The 16,624-nt window shown below is 42.3% G+C and overlaps 1 protein-coding gene across 2 annotated transcripts in view; it reads right to left on the bottom strand.

The window, feature by feature from the left end:
* Window positions 1-16,624, bottom strand: part of Stk38l (serine/threonine kinase 38 like) — a 58,028-nt gene that overhangs the window by 25,002 nt on the left and 16,402 nt on the right. Inside the window, exon 2 of one of the 2 annotated variants that reach the window (XM_031383905.1) lies at window positions 9,558-9,654. The exons of the other annotated variant lie outside the window; for it this stretch is intronic. The gene's annotated coding sequence lies outside the window, so the exon portion shown is untranslated. The remainder of the gene's footprint in view (window positions 1-9,557; window positions 9,655-16,624) is intronic. 2 annotated transcript variants of the gene reach the window in all.

Below are 16,624 nucleotides of genomic sequence, written 5' to 3'. Positions count from 1 at the left end.
AAAAAAAAAAAAAAAAAAAGAAAGGAAAAACATAAACAAGGTCAAAGCAAATGCTATCCATCACCTGTGTAACCAATGCCCACACAGCACTAGGTAGGGATTCTGCACACCATGAGAACAATCTACTTGAATACAGTGAAGTTCAGTCCGTGCCTACGCCCCATATATAGTCATTTCATAGGTTCCAAGCTACAAAACACCCAGTGCTATGTTTGCCTTCAAAAGGAAAATTCCCTCCTAACACACAGTAAAGCCGGGCCCCAGGTCTCAGTGATTAGCTTTAACAAGGAGGAACTCTTTTTGTTAATTATACAAAAACTAACAAGTGTTCAAGTTCAAAAAATGATGTGGATAATCAGGTCTTACACCGTAAGCCCACACCTTTAACTGACTCAACACTGGCCTTTGTCTGTTGTTAAAGCTCTTTCTCTAGCCAGAAAAAAAGAAAGGATACAGTCTGTAAGCCTAGAATTCCCAGGCTGAGAAAAATAACACTAATGTTCTTTAATTTCCTGTTCACTTAAACAAGTGACCCCCAATTCAGAGAAATATTACCAACAGTGAAGTATAGCATTTATTAGCTGAGCTGGTGGGATTCACACACAGACATACATGCACACACTCACTCATGCATGTATGCGTATCTATAAATAGAACTGTGTCCCCATTACCAGCAAACTTCAAAGGCAGAAAGCCTTTCAATTTCATCTCAGTATCTTTGATGCTACTTGTAATACCCAGCTATGTGAAACCTCTTAATCCATCCAGACTTGTGGTACAGATGCCTGAGGCTGCAGGTCCTCAGACTGCAGCCCCAGATGCTGAGTCCCTAATGAAGGTGTGTCAGTCACAGCCTCTTTCCACAGCCATATGAGGAAGCCAGAAAGCCAGTCAGCTCAAGTTCAACATTATATATTTAAAAACTCAAAATATATTATTTATGTAGATGTCATATGAACACTAAATCTGTAAACAAGGTCCTTAATAAAGACAATAAATGAAAAGCTTAAAATATACAAATGTTCAATGTTACTAGCCAATCAAAGCATAGAGACTTTAAAGGATACAGGATGCTTGTTGCAGTGGAGCAGATATTGGCAGCGGGGCTGAGAGAAGGAGTCAACCTGCACCATGGCATACAGCCAGTGCCCTGTACCACAGTGGACCTGTGTTTTGTCCTATGAACCAAAGAATTATGACAAGAGTGTGTCATAGAACAAAACTAACGATGAGGAGAATGACTACTGAGGAAATCCCAGTGAGTTCTTCAGCATAGCTCAGACTTCCTTTTAGGGAAGCAGGATTTTATAGGTAGCTACAAAACTGCATTATTTAAGGGGCTCAAATTACCACTGTCTTTTTAAGTGCCTTTCCTGCTGACGACTTAAAGGCTTCCATTAAAGTCACAATTTAGGGCAGCACAAGCCTGAGCTCAACTACCTTCAAGCAGTATTTATGGCAAGGGAAACATGGAGAGAAGAGAAACAAAAGAAAGTTCTAGATTTGAGGAGGAGCCTGCTCCCTTTGTGTTCTCTGTATTCCAAGGAAGCTTGAACAGACCAGATACAGGTACTGTGCCAAGAGTGAGGGCTTGGTGTGAAGTGAGAAGCACCAATGAGTGAACTGGCAGGGAAAGGGCTGAGTGGTGAGAGGTGGAGTGACAACCTGGTGAGGGGAGGAGCCAGCTGGGGAAGCAGCCTGGACAAGTGGCTCAGCCAGGCTATATAAGTAAAGCTTGCACATCTGGGCACACTTGCTGTTCACTTTCCCAAAAGTGAACTCCGTGTAGGAATAGACTACACATTCACTATCACACACACATACACATGAACACGCACACTGACATACATGCACATACATATACATACTCAGTCACATACAAGCAGTTAGTCATTCATATTCAGAGAGGGCATGAATTTGTGCATGCATGTGTGCATGCATATGTGTGTCGGGGGGAGCCCTTTCCACTGAAATCAAAAGTAATCAAGCTATCTGAACAGTTCTGAACTACAAGTAATACTTTATGGAAGCAAGAAATTAGGACTAAAATTAAGACACAGTATAGTCAAGAGTACAGCTTAAAACCTAAATAGCCATGAGTGACTTTTACTAATTTTGAGTCATTTAAATTCTCCCAAGAGACTTTTTTGGCCATCATAAGTGACCAAAGAAACTGCTCCCAGCTAAAAACAGACACATGTGACTTCTGACTGGCATGTGCTGAGCATATGGACCACTCAATTCCAGCTACTCTGACAAGATCCAGAAGGCATCTGTCCCAACACATCAGAACACAAAAAATTTTAAGACTTAAAAAAAATGCTAAGGAGCTCTTTATTGACATCTGAACACTTTATCACTGAGCCCTGAACATTGCAGCAGTTTAGTAACTCATGGTCTTCAGAATACAACCTGGATTGTTTAGGGAAAAAAAAAAAATCACACACACACACACACGTGAAGAAAATACTGTAGAATGAAATTAAAAAGACTTTAAGACTGTGTCCTGGCTATTGTCAAGGGAAACTTTAATTCAACATAAGAACTCAGGGAACTCTCCATAAAGCAGCGTCCCAGTTTAAGTCCATGCGCAATTTTCTAAACTCAACTACAGGTAACACTATGGAAAAGAGAGCTGAACACAGGTAAGACCTTCCCAAGGCAATTTTGCTTACAGAAAGCTGATACTTACGTGTTGGGAGGATTACCTTATCTGTTGTTAAGTGACAGGGCCATTCCCCCCACCCCCCTCACCTTACGGAGGTGAAGCACAGAGTGAAGCATAGGGACAACGAGCTAAGTGGTCCCCAGATAAGAGATGGTACAGCAGGTTATGTAGTAGCCTATACCAACGCTCCTACTGCAGCTAGTAAGTGCACAGGGCAATGGCAATCCCAGGACACTGCAGCATCTAATGACTAGTCCATGGGCTGCACTGACTGAGGACTAGCCCATGGACTCTGTGGTCCCAGTCAACTCTACCATGGACCCCAATAAACCAGCCACTGCTTCCCATCTTGCATATGATCTGGGTTCTATCTACTTTGTCCAGACGGTCAAAGAAAAAAAGAAAATCGACCACAGGCTTCTTGAAAGCCAAGGTGAAGCTACTACAGAAGGATCTTGGTTTTGTTTACGTGTTTCTTTCCCCGCCCCTTCTCCTCCTCCTGCTTCTTTTTCTTCAAGATAGGGTCTTATATGATCTGGGAGCCCTGAACCTCTCCATGCAGACCAGGCTTAACTCTAACTCACAGAAAAAAATCTGCCTGTTTTTGTTTCCAGAATGTTCCTTTTGGGCTGGAGACTGTTGGGCTCGTAGGAGTACGTCTAAAGGCAACTCAGTCCTGAATTTTACCCTAGCTCATGGGCAGTGGCATCTTTGCTAAGATTCTATTAAAGGGGATTAAAGGTATGCACTACCATGCCTACCTACCTGATTTTAGTCTTTGTTTTACTCATCTATGGAAAAGCTTGTTCATTTAAAAGACTGGAGCACACCTGGACACTGTAACAATCACATCCCATTATAGTAGCTGAAATCACATCATAATGCTAACAGTTAAGTAACTCCAAAGTTTCCAAAATGGGAAAAGACTCACAATGTTTGAGCTCACAGAGGAACTTGTTATGTCAGAATGTTTCTTTCCTACAAACCCACAGGCTCACATCAAAACTGCTTCAACAATTCAAAGACTTAAAAGTTTAAGTAAAAATAGCTGTAAACTAAGATTTGTATACCCAGACATTAAAAGTTTATTATTCACTTATTTAAGCCAGCATGTGTAACTTTTGTGTGTATACAGATGTATGTATTTGTGTGAGTGTGGACAGATGTGAACATCAGTCCTCTGTGTATACAGATGTCTGTGTGAGTGTGGACAGATGTGAACATCAGTCCTCTGTGTATACAGATGTATGTATTTGTGTGAGTGTGGACAGATGTGAACATCAGTCCTCTGTGTATACAGATGTCTGTGTGAGTGTGGACAGTTGTGAACATTAGTCCTCCCCCTCCACCTTGTGTGGGGCAGGCTCTCCTTGTTGTTCACTACTGAATATGCCAGGCTAGCTGGCCACAACCTTTTGAGAATTCTCCTGTCTTTATGTCCCACCTCACTGTAGGAGAGCTAGGATTACAGGTGTTCAACCTACCATGTCTGGCTTTACATGGGTGCTTAGGATCTGACCTCAGGCCCTCATATTTGTATGTTAAGAGCTTCACCCTCTGAGCCATCTCTCAGACAGTTTTTATTAAAGTAATGGCAACACCCCAGTTGGGATACTGCTTTGCTGACCACCACCCAAGCATCCCCCTTCTCTGGGGGGATGTCATCTGGAGGCTGCAGGCTTTGCTTAGCACATTCAAGGCCCATTTTTAAATGGACTCTCATGTCAGAATCCCTGCAACTATTCAGAGTTTTAAAACAGATACTGCCTATGCTCTGCAGCCTCATCCATCCATCCAAATAAGGGAAAGGACACCGAAGGTTTCCCTGTCTGAGCAGGGAGATTAGTCACCACTGAAGGGCAGACAGAAGCTTGGCAAAGATGCCACTGCCCATGAGCTAGGGGAAAATTCAGGACTGAGTTGCCTTTAGACGTACTCCTACGAGCCCAACAGTCTCCGGCCCAAAAGGAACATTCTGGCAGGTGCTGTCTCCTACCACTGAAAGAGTAGCTCCTCTTATCTGTTTGGCAGCCAGTGGTCAGAAAGTTCTTCTTACAGCTAACCTAATTCTCTTCCATTCAAAACTCAAATTCATTTGTTTTTCTCATATATTCCATAAAAATGAAGACCTTCACTGTATCAAATGCTCAGAGTTGGGGGCTAGAGAACACACAGGTTTTGATTACCTTTCGCTGCACAATCATAAGTTCTTAAATTTTCATACATTTTGTTAAGGGGAGAACTGCTATGTTAGTCAAAAAGCTAATTTGTACGTAATGCCAACTCCTGAAACGTGCATATATCTGAAATTGCTACTTGAGAATTTAAAAGGAGTCCTTTCCAGCACTGACAGGTCTTAAGATAAAAGAGTGACAGCAACTGTAAGGTGGCCTTGTCAGGCACAGTGCTCAGTGTGCACTGTACACAGTGTCCTTTTTATTTATGCTGTGTGTGAAGTAGGTGTCTTTCAAATTCAGGGACAGGCTGAGTTATATCACCAGTTACAGAAAGAACTATCAAATGCAGCCAGAGCTGTGTGCTGAAGGTATTCATTCATGTTACCAGCACTTTTACTTCAGTGAGCCTTGTGGTACTGGGGATCAACTGAGGCACTGGGTGAGCAAAGCAGGCGGTCTTCCCCAGAGCTCCACCTAGCTCCAGAGAGCCTCTCTCACTGAACAAAGAATGCTGTTCTTAAGTCCAATTTCTTTGTAGCCAATTTTACTTTTTTCACTTCTTTCCATTTGAAAACTTATATAAAAGCAACAAATCTAAGCTTCCACAAATTGAAACATCTTTAAGATTACTAACAGAGGGGCTGGAAGGAAGACTTGTAGTTAAGAACCTTAGCTGCTCTTGCAGAGGACCTGGGTTCAGTTCCTAGCACCTATAGCATGGCTCATAACCATCTACAATTCCAGTTCCAGGAATCTGATACCTTCCTCTGTCTTCCATAGGCACCAGGCACACGTGTAGTATACATACATATACACAGGAAAAAATATTCATACACATAAAATAAAATAAATAAATCTAACAACATTCTTAAAAATTAGATGAGGAGCCCTATATGGTGGCATATGACTTTAATCTCTGCATTTTGGAAGCTATGAGTTCAAGGTCAGCCTGGTGTACATAGCAAGTTCCAGGCCAGCAAGGGTTACATGAGTGAGACTGTCTTTAAAAAAATAAAATAAAATGCATGACCTAAGACTAGATGGTATGAGCAACTGCAAAATGTGGCTGACTCCAGCAACCTCTCTTCAGTGTAACCACATGAAACCAAGCTTTCATTTTCCTAGCTGTATGATGGATCCTGACATTTGGTTAAGAATCCTCTCACCTGTGCCCTCAGCTGCACCTTCCCACAAACAGTGTAGACTCTTACCTCTGGGGTCTCTACTTGGAGAGAACGTGGTTTCCCATCCCAGCCTCAGGCTGACTCTGCTTCCTTTGCCAAGGCATTTCTACTACCATGGAGACAAGGATACAAATGAAAGACCCTTTCTAAAAGTTGCATATAAACCAACAATATGTTATAATTATAGAAAGAAAAATAGGATATTTTAACAGCCCCTAGTGAATTGGGGTGATGGTGCGCAGCTGAAATCCCAATACTTCAGGAAGACTGTGTTGGAAGATAGTGCGAGCTATACAGGTAGATAACAAACAGTCCAACCTATTTGTGCTTGCATGTCATGTGGGTTTCCAGGGCAACAGTAGTAAAATCAAGCAGGTAAGCTAACAGCAGGTAAGACTGCCCCAATAACCACACCATAAGACTGAGGGTGCGCCAGGCACTGGAAGGGTAAATGGTATGGAAAAGCACACAGTGTTGTTGAGTCTACAATACTACTGAAGTGAAGTAAGACTATCCCATACCAACATCAGGTGCAAAAACACAATGGCCTGGGTGGGAATCTCTGATAAAAGCAGGGCTTTAGAATAGGAAAACATTCATATAACTACTGTGCCAGACACAAACTATTAGAGCAGGTAGCTTGGCTTAGCCTTAACTAAATGCCAAGTGGCAGTCGAGGTTTGGTGATAGCTCTTTAGACCCCATGAAGGCTGGGGCTGCTGGAAGGACACTGCAGTCCCAGGACAGTGATCTAAAGCCTTTTCCTGGCCAGGCCCACCCCTCTAGACTGACCTAGGTGAGGTCCTCACCATGGTCTGATCCTGACAAGTCCTGCTTTCATGAGTCCAGCATCCATCCACCCCATCCATCCAGTTTCCCGGTATGATGGAAACTTACTAATATATGCAGAAGACCCAGTGTATGAGCTCGTCTATTTCTGGAAAGAGGCAGTTCTTTCCAAAATTACTGAGTCAGAAATTTTACCAGCACTAGGTTTGGTTAAAAAAGGGGGGAAGGTTATTTTTAGTTAAATAAACATTATGGACATTCTGTCTCTTTCCAAGAAGCAAAAACGAAAGCTACACACGACTGGGAAATTACTCCAGAACAACTAGGGCAGAACTTGCTTTATAAAGATTTAAATTACAAAAAAATATTTAATTACATGCAAATTCCACAGTCATTTTGCCTTTTTAAATTTTACTTATTTAATTGACATAAAAATATGCTAATTTATAGAGTATCATATGGTGCTAGACACCTGTGCACAATACATAATGCCCCAATCAGTGTAATTATCTGATTTCTAAAGCCTATGAGATTGTGTTTCTATACCTATTTGTATTCTGGTAAGGAACACACTACAGCCTTCTTCAGATATTTTCTGTGCAAACAGAAACTCACCTTTAAGTAGATTTTACATCAATTTCACTAAAATAAGACTATGTAACCCTTTGAGTTTCCTTCCCGTTGTTTCTTCAGGTATAACTGCTTAAAGTAACTGCTGGTGATTTGATTTAATCACAGAACACAGCAGGATGTGCAGGCTTCACACAGGTCTCTGGGCGCTTTGTAATGAGACACAATGGTAGTTACACAATACTATGCTTCACACCCAATGCAGCATACGTTTAAAAAAAGTAAAAACAAGAGCTAGAGAGATGGCTCAGAGGATAAGAGCATTGGCTACTCTTCCAGGGGCCCTGAGTTCAATTCCCAGCAACCACATGATGGCTCATAAGCATCTATAATGAGATCCAGCGCCCTCTTCTGGCCTGCAGGCATACATGTAAGTAGACTATATACATAATAAATAAATCTTTAAAAAAAAGGTGATGAAATGTTTTTAAAAACAAAAGCAATGTTGCATATAGTTTCCTACATACTTCAAGAGTGGTTGAGGTCAAAGAGTCAAGGGAAGAGCGGGGCACCAAGTTATGTTTGGAGAGAGCAAGTGTATTTTATTGCATGGTAGGGTGAATGTGGTCTGTCTGTCTTTCTCAGAGGTAAATGTGTTAGTGAACTTTCCACTGCTGTGACAAACACTGTCCACCTACAGTAAGGCAGAGCTCTGGTACATGGAGGCCAGAAGTAGTAAAAGAGAGAAGGGGGCCCAGGACAAGTCAGTTAGCTGTCAAGAGCACTGTCCCAGTGACCCACATCTCCCAAAGTTCCATGTCCCTACAATAATGGAATCAAATTTTGATTCCATTAGTGAACTGGATTGATCTAAGATCAGGTCACCATCTTTACAATGCAATCACCTCTCAATGAAAGCTGGCTCCAGTGGCTAGTGAACAAGCTTTCAACACATGGGGCTCTTTTTAGGGAGACAATTCAAATCCAAACCATAAAAGTAGAAGAAAAGCACTCTAGGTGACAGTGAAATCCTATCCTAAATACCAGGAAGGAGAGAAGAGGAAACACAAGTAAACATAGTATGGATGAATCAGATCCATCATGGCTTCACTCTGTTTAAGTTAGAAATGGGCATATACAAACACCATGCTCCTCCATTTACTTTTTCTGTAGAATTTGGGAGGGAAATCCTAGGTGGGTGTAATAGTTAAGACTGATGTCAACTTGATAGAATTTAGAATCACCTTGAAGACAAGTTGTCGTGCGAGTTTTTGAATTAGGTGAGGTGGCACACAGCCTAGACGTGGGCAGTGCCACAGCACAGACTGAAGTCTTGGTCTGAATAACAAGAAAAAAGCACACTTAGCACCAGCATTCACCTTTCTGCTTCCTGGCCGCAGCTGCTTCAGGCTCCTGCTTCCATGCCTTCCCCACCATGGTAGACAACACTGTTTTAACTAGATAGTCTGTCAAAAGGACAACTGGAGGATGGCACATGCCTATAATTCCAGCACTTTCAAGGCTGATACTGGGAGACCATGAGATCAAAGTGAGCCTGGACTACATACTTTCATCATATATTTAAAATTTGTGGCCAGCCACAGCAAGGGGCAAACAGGTTAATGCTCATGTGGCCACATCAGTAGTAACTTGGTCCCTGGTTTCCAGTTTACCTAAGGAAGTACAAGGGTTGCTGAAGTATTTCAGTTCCCCTTCTGCTACAGCATAGTATTAGATTTATAAACAGTTAAGACCTCTCAAGTGTCATTAGAATACACTGTGACCACATGGAGTACCTTCATTCCCTCATTTATTTTACAGGTATTTAGAGAGTGTACCCCCATGTACTATATGATTTGGATAGACACAGTCAGCATGGTGCAGACAACAATACAGTTTAAGTCTGGTGCTAAGCCTGACAGATTGGAAAGAGTAGTTAGTGGCCAAAGATAGGACTGAATAGGGCAGCAGGGGCCAGACAGGGAAGGACCGTGAATGTGAAGCCAGGAAGCCCAAGCACCACTGTGGAAAGTAACAAGAAAGCCATGCTAAAGACATCAGCCAGGATGAGTGCTCCAGTTCACAGTGTAAAGAGGCAACAGGGTAGGAGAGTGGATCTTGTGGTTAACAGATGCTTGGAGGACAAAGGAAGAAGGGAGGGAGGCTTACTTGGTGGTTAAGAGACAGCGAGGACAGTCCAGCAGGCTGGGTTCTTGAGCCACAGCAACATCAGTAGAAAGAGCTCTGAGACCTCATTAAGTGCTTCCTTGGTTTTAGAGGGAAGAAAAGAGAACATATTAAAGATGTAAGGAACAGTTAATTTTCAATCAAGGCAGTATACTTCTCCACAGTAGAAAAGACTTTAGAAATGTATACCTCAGCTACACTTCTTTGATCTTTCGAGATACATAGAAACTTTCAGGGGAAACACATAAACCTTAGAGTTCACAGCTCATCATCTAGGTTACAACTTCCAGGACAACATCCTGCACACAGTAGGTGCCTAATTAATGGAGACTATGTTTTGAAGGTAACAAATATTAAGCACAAAAAAGATAAGTTTGATCTGTCTGGTCCCTGACACACAGTACAGGTGGCAACAACTTGCTGTCCGACAGGTAGATCTTAGTGACATGATGAAGTACATACAAATGAAGATAATTCATTTTTGACAGTTAAATATACTTCTGTCATCTTCACAACTCCAATAACTATGTAGAATACCCTCCATGTGTTGACATAGGCCTTTTTCCTAACAGGTGTCTTGTCTTATATCTATGTCTCACAGAAAGGTGCATCAGAAGCAGCATCAGAAAAAAGCAGTCTAAATGGCTCAAACTGCATGGACTTTACAATACAACAGCATTTTTTCCTCAATACTATTTGTGGCCAGACTTGGTGGTGTACACCTAAAATTCTAGTACTTGAGAAGTACAGACAGGAAGAACAGTAGTTCAATACCTCAGCTACATAGAAGTTTGAGGCCGGCCTGGGCTACATGAGATCTTGTTGTGGAACACCAGACTGACAGGCAAGAGGCCCTAAGTAAGTTAGAGATAGAGCACTGAAAAGAAAACATTGAATAGATTTAAAAGTTGGACACCGAAAACTTAGGGCACCTCTTCTAGACATGCCCCATTGCTGACGAGTGCTGTTCTGAAATATCTGCCTCTTCTATTTATTTCTTCCATTATTTATTCTCCCTGTCTATTTAGACAAGGTCTTGCTACACAGCTTAGGTTAGCTTTAAACTCTTGCCCTCCTACCTCAGCCACCTAAGTGCTAGAATTATAGGAATGTGCCACTTTGCCTATTGGTATCAGCTCTGTATAACAAACATCAAAACCTTGAAATCTGATTAGTCTATTCCATATTCCTAAGTTTAAAAGATATTAGCACTACACCGAAGTTACTGACAATGACAGTATAATTCATAATTCATGAACTTTATCTGTCTGTCAGGTAATTAAATATACTTAATACTTGACACATATCATCTCTTCTTGTATGGATGCTCTACTCATCCTAAGATGTCACTTCATTTTGCAGAGGACACTGGTGCTATGAAAAGATACATATCACTCTAAGTCTCATGGTCAATACCAGCCTGACTCCAGCCAAGGCTTCTATTGCACTGTGCAGTTCTGTTCCTCCCAAATGAAGTTGGGTATCTGGGGAGGCACTTATTATTCCTGATTTAAGGATAAAGAAGTTTTTTTTTTTTTTTTGGTTTTTCGAGACAGGGTTTCTCTATATAGCCCTGGCTGTCCTGGAACTCACTCTGTAGACCAAGCTGGCCTCGAACTCAGAAATTCGCCTGCCTCTGCCTCCCAAGTGCTGGAATTAAAGGCGTGCACCACCACTGCCCAGCTGATAAAGAAGTTTCAAACTTGAAAAGTTGATGACATTTAGAGATGCACAAGTAAAGAAGCCACTCTGTGTGGCTAGCTCAGGCCCCTCCGACTCCCCCTCCAAGACTGAGCTTGGCTGTAAGAAGCAAATCACCTGTTCTTTGGGAATCAGCAGAAAAGACAGTCCCTAACCTTGTTTAAATAGATAAACTCACAAAAGTAAAGAAGATAAGAAAATCACACACAATGGCTCTGTCAACCTAGCATCAAGTCAAGATACAGAAGATCTTTAAAGGTAAAGTTTCCTTTCATGCCCAAGGCTTCTTACAGCTCACAAGAGTTAACTACTGTTAGCTGTTGTCTGACCCTGTATAGTAAAGGCATTAAGTTCTTTCCTCAGAATATAAATCTCTTTCTTCCTTTTAAAAGATGAAGACATGGTACCTCTGCAGGTCATGCTGGCTTCAAATTCTGCATCCTTCTGCGTTAGGCCCCTTTGTGCTGGGCTCATGGATGTACACCATGCCCAGCTCCAAAGTCAGGTTGCCAGAGTCATGAATCCCAATACTGCAGAAAGTCTGACAGGTACTGTGCATGATGAGATGACTACTAGGAAAACAAGGCGGGCTATGCAGACAAGGAAGCCTGACTGTGTCTATGTTTTCCTAGTATCCACTTCACACAGAGAAACTGTCACACTTTCTGCTGTGTTGGCTCTCAGAATATCTATAATTCAGTCCTTCCTGAGCGAGCAGGTTCAACAGCTCTGACATCCTGTGTGTACAGGGTCAGTGGGCTGTGAGAAAACAAAGAACAAAGCACAGGGGCAATTTTGTATCTCAAGGAGAAAGACAAGAGAACCCAGCCTAGAATACACAGAGGCACAGTCCAGTCATCAGATACGACAAATATGGAATTCAATCAGTGAGATGCCTCCCATACAGAGAGTTCATTTTAGTCCTTATTTGACTGCAGAAAGCTGGGAAAGGGGACTTCCCTCTCTTCCTTGAGGAGGCAAGAGAGGAAAGTGTAATATTTAAAGTTGACGGCACAATTTAAAAACTTTCCACCAAGGTGCACACCCAGCTGAGTCACACGCCTAAGCCCTCAGTAGGTCACCTCAGTCCTGGCCTTAACCAAGGTCCTTCCAGCTCTGTCCATTCTCCTTGAAACTGGAGGAGTGAAAAGCCCCGTGATGATAGATCCATGGAGTTTCCTAGCCAGCCAGCCTAGACTTCTTAATGTGTTCCAGACCAGTGAGAGATTTTGTTTCAAAAATGTTTCTCAGGATGATTGTGAGAAATGCAGACAGACAGACAGACACATACACACACACACACACATACACACACACACACACAGAAACAGATACACAAACACACAGACACATACACACAGACACACACACAGGGGTTGGGTTGGGGGAGGGAGAGAGAATCCGTGTCTGGCTATCTCTCTCAGGATGACTACATCCAAGTGGACAGTAACTTCAAGCCTGAGAGCTGGTAGAGGCCGACGGGGTATTTGCACCACACTGAAATGTGTTTTCTCAACCTCTGGCTATCACATTTTTAGGTAAAGTGTCTTAAAACTATAAATATTTCTTTAGAGCTCAAATTGATAAATGTGCCTACTTCCAACATTTCACAAGGACCCTGCTGAGTTAGAGTCCCATCCCACCCTTACTACTCCATCTGTCTAGGTCTTGTGTTCTCTCGGATAAAAAAGATGCCTGAGAGTTACTGGACACAAAGTAGTGACCAATCTGAAAAAATATCCACTGTCAATGTCAGTACATCATTCCTGTGGTGGTTACACTGTTAACTCCCCTGTCACCATCCTACTGATAAGAGGGAAGTCCATCAGCAGAAGATAATCAGACTCTGAACTATAAGCTAAGGAAAATACACATAAACAGGCAAACAAGTCACATATTCCAAGGAACTTCAGTCTGACTATACCACAAGACCCAAGAGACTGTCAGTTTAAGATTCATCTGGGTTGGCCATCTTCCCAGGACTTGGGGCAGAGCAGAATCAGGAAGATCAGAAGTTCATGTTCATCAATGGCCACCCAGAAGTTCAAGGACAGCTTGAGTTATAAGAGACCCTGTTTCAAAAAAAACAGCAAACAAACAAGATACATTTTATCTCCCTGGCTACTACTATAGATCTTACATCTGGTGAGACAGGGAGGTCTTCAACTCCATTACAACATGGGAATAAAACAATAGTGTGCTGGCTAGTTTTATGTCAACTAGACATAAGCTAGAGTAAAGGGTACCTCAATTAAAAAAATGCCTCCATAAGATAGGGCTGTAGGCAAGCCTGTAGGTCATTCTCATAGTGACTGATGTGGAAGGGCCCAGCCCATTGTGGGTGGTGCCATTTCTGTGCTGGTGGTCCTAGGAACAAGCCAATAAGCAGCACTCCTTCATGGCTTCTGCCTCCCTTTATGCTCCCCTGGTTTTAGTCCTCTTTGACTTCTGATCCTGACTTTCCTTGTGATAGACTGTTATATGGGAAGTAAGCTGAAATACACCCTTTCCTCCCCACGTTGCTTTGGTCATAGTGTTTCATCACAGCAATATTAACCCTAACTAGAACAAAGTGATCTGAATAGGTAATTAAATAGACTATTTTCCCCCTTAGGGAAGGGAGAATGTCATAGCAAACAATGGTGCTGAGAACTGGATATTATGGGCAATAAATAGATGTGCCATGAATAGCTCATTGCCACAGATGTGCAGAATATTCAGGACTGTGTAGAAGGTTCACTTCCATGTATTCAAAGTCTTTAAAATGTTACCATACAGTAAAGATCACATAAGTAAGCGGAAGATCTGTGAGACACAGACAGAGAGACTGAGCACACTCGTGACATGACTGCTTTCGGAAGCTCTCTGCTTTAGGCGCTGGCCTAAGTGCTGACCCACGTCTCTAGTCCCTGGGAAATTCTAACGTGAGATTTTAACTGAGTTTATTCTAAAGTTTGTGTTTTATCAAATATAATCTAGGAAGCATTTTAAACTACAGAGCCACCCAGATGGACTCAGTAATAGGCAGCAGGGCGTAAGGGACAGGCCAGGCATCCTGAGCCTTGTGGCTGACTGTGCAGCATGACCACCTGCCTCAGAGCCGCCACCAGTCTTAGAACCAAAGGGCTACTTTGTGTTGTAAAAACATTAATGCATTTTTTTCTTTACTCTTTCCCTTTGTGATTCTACTGTCGGCTGAAAAAAGAAAGAAAATATATACAAAGTAAGAAAAATTCTAAGTGGAATATAAGAATTCTAAACTTTCAAGATTATGGCAGGCTGAGACTAAAGAGTCATTTGATATAGGCAGAACTCTACAAAAGTCTCAAACCTCTGAATTACATGGGTTTTTTTTTTTTTTTAAACTAGTACTTCAGTAGTCAAACTAATAAAAGAATTTTCTGGTTTTGGCTTGTTTGTTTGTTTTAACCAAAATTTTCCTTTGGAATAAGTAACTGAGCAGAAGCTGAGGCTCACGAGTTCCAGGCCAGCCTAGATAGGAAGAGACTGACTCAACAAAATACAAAAACAACGAGCAATAGTGGTGCACGCCTTTAATCCCAGCACTTGGGAGGCAGAGGCAGGCGGATTTCTGAGTTCAAGGCTAGCTTGGTCTACAGAGTGAGTTCCAGGACAGCCAGGGCTACACAGAGAAACCCTGTCTCGAAAAAACAAAAACAAACAAACAAAACCACCACCAACAACAATAAAACCCCAAAACAATGTGATCTTATACGTGCATGTGCACATAGATTTCCTATCCCCTTCTCAAAACAAGGCCAGGAGGAAGGCTGCATTAGGTAGCATGAATCCTCTTTCTAAGTTCCTAAAGAACATTATATGCCTTACTCCTTGGAGAAATTACAAAGTAATTTCAGTCTGCATGTGTAATGACAGCCATTCAGATTTATATTGGAAGTGACTGTAAAAGTGTCCCTGACCCTGTGTCTGACTCTAGGGGAGCACCTTCCTCTGGGTTAAGCATCCTCAACAAGGCTCAGGGACTCACTAAATCTTCTGGCTCTATCACCCAATTTCATGTTATTCTCTCTGTATACATAAGAGTTAACTCATACTTGCCATATCTGACCATGGTGGTGTTCCCACTGCTACCCAGGCAAGAAGCCTAGAAAGCAGCTGGCCTTTGTCTCCCCTTTACCCACACTAAATTCATTCAAAAATTCTTAAATCCTCCATCCCCCCCATCCTCTTTATTCTCACCTCCATCCGTGCCCATGCTGCAGGACCTCTGTCTACTAAAGCAGCATGAGGGCAAGCTCAGAGGCCAGCCTCTCATCTAAGCTACTGCTCCTAATTTAGAACTGGAACAACACCACAGCTTGGCACAAAACCTCTTAAAGTCTTTCCAGTCAAAACTTCTAGGCTCAGTTATTAAATCCTGTAAGGTGACCCACCCTAAATGTTTTCTACCACTCACTAGTCCCCTCCTCAACAACCAAATGGCATGCTATAGTCAATCTCACTACCAAGCCCTGACGATCTAAATTTTTTTTTTTTTAGGTTTTTTGAGACAGGGTTTCTCTTTGTAGCCCTGGCTATCCCGGAACTCACTCTGTAGACCAGGCTGTCCTCGAACTCAGAAATCCGCCTGTCTCTGCCTCCCAAGTGCTGGAATTAAAGGCGTGCGCCACCACTGCCCGGCACAAACTAAATTTTAAAACAGTCCTTCCTTAGGACTTACAGGTATAACTAGGAGCAGAGTATGTGTGTAGCAAATGCAGAGCCAAATTCCATCTCCTGTAACCAGGAACATATTAAAAAACAACAACAACAAAAAACCAAAACAAAACAAAACAAAAAAAAAAACTGTGGGACTGGAGAGATGGCTCAGCAGGTAAGAGCACTGATTGTTCTTCCGAAGGTCCTGAGTTCAAATCCCAGCAAACACATGGTTGCTCACAACCATCTATACAGCTACAGTGTACTCATATACATAAAATAAATAAATAAATCCTTTAAAAAGAAAACTGTGGTAGGGAACTAGCTCGGTCCATAAAGTATGAGCCAGGCAACCATGAGGACCTGAGAACTCATGTAGAAAATCCAGGCATAGGCCTGAAAAGACAGCTCATTGGTTAGGAGTGACGCCTGCTCTTTCAGGGGACTGGAGTCAGAGTTCTCAGCACCCACATCAGATGGCTCACAACTGTCTCTAATTCTAGCTCCAGGGGATCTGACACCTTCTTCTGAACTCCATGGGTCCTGCACTTATACAAGCTCTCTCACATACAGACACAGACACATACACATAATATTAAATAAAAAACTACTCTAACACAAAGGGCCTTGCACTTACACAAGCTCGCTCTCTCTCTCTCTCTCTCTCT

This window comes from Mastomys coucha, unplaced genomic scaffold (assembly GCF_008632895.1).
Source record: "Mastomys coucha isolate ucsf_1 unplaced genomic scaffold, UCSF_Mcou_1 pScaffold20, whole genome shotgun sequence".
In the NCBI taxonomy this organism is placed as follows: domain Eukaryota; kingdom Metazoa; phylum Chordata; class Mammalia; order Rodentia; family Muridae; genus Mastomys; species Mastomys coucha.
This window is presented reverse-complemented; position numbering and strand designations above follow the sequence as displayed.